Source organism: Bos mutus, chromosome 20 (genome assembly GCF_027580195.1).
Source record: "Bos mutus isolate GX-2022 chromosome 20, NWIPB_WYAK_1.1, whole genome shotgun sequence".
Classification (NCBI taxonomy): domain Eukaryota; kingdom Metazoa; phylum Chordata; class Mammalia; order Artiodactyla; family Bovidae; genus Bos; species Bos mutus.
This window is the reverse complement of record NC_091636.1, coordinates 48,868,965-48,869,667: the sequence shown is the minus strand read 5'-3', so window position 1 is coordinate 48,869,667 and position 703 is coordinate 48,868,965. Positions and strand designations below refer to the sequence as shown.

Genomic DNA, 703 nt, shown 5'->3' with positions numbered 1-703 from the left:
GTCAGCTGTTTGCTTCAGATGACCAAAATACTGGAATTTCAACTTCAGCATCAGTCCTTCCAACAAGTACTCAGGGTTGATTTACCTGCTCCAGTATTGCTTAATTTCTGGCCCTGGGGTCTCCACCCCTCAACACACACACTAGTCTTCTCTAAGGACTCCTTTGCTCATGCTTACAGGAAACTCCCACCCCTTTAACATTAAAAAAAAAAAAAAAAAAAAAAAAAAGGGCTTCTGTCGTGAGTGGCACACATAGGGCAGCTCGTTTGCTCTACGTGTGGAATCGACATCAAGAGATTTCGGAAGCATAATTTTTGCTAATAGGGCAGCTGGTGATCATTGGTCCTGGCGCCCTCCCCCCCCCAAAAAAAAAGGACATCATTCATGTTCACTTACCAGAGAAATACTCTCTTTACTATTTCAATTTTTCAGTGGTCTCTCCACACACTTGTGGCCCAGTTGAGGAATGGATTATAGAATATGACCCTCCTATGTTAGAGAGCCCAAGGGGAAAAACCCCAGCTAAACTGAGTTCAGAATTACAGAAATTTTACTGGCCTAGATGATAGCCCAGTCCCAGCCATGAAGCTAAAGCCAATTGTGTGTTTTAAATGCAACGACCTATTGTTTAATTAAAAAGTTCATTTTCTATAAACAACACTTGATAGAAATCTCCTCATTATCATTACTACCCTGAGATATA

At 41.3% G+C, this 703-nt stretch overlaps 1 non-coding gene across 1 annotated transcript; it reads left to right on the top strand.

The window, feature by feature from the left end:
* Positions 1-223: 223 nt before the first annotated feature.
* Positions 224-356, top strand: LOC138984287 (U11 spliceosomal RNA). Its single transcript, XR_011461546.1, has one exon. It is a non-coding gene; the product is annotated as a U11 spliceosomal RNA (small nuclear RNA).
* The last annotated feature ends 347 nt before the right edge of the window (positions 357-703 follow it).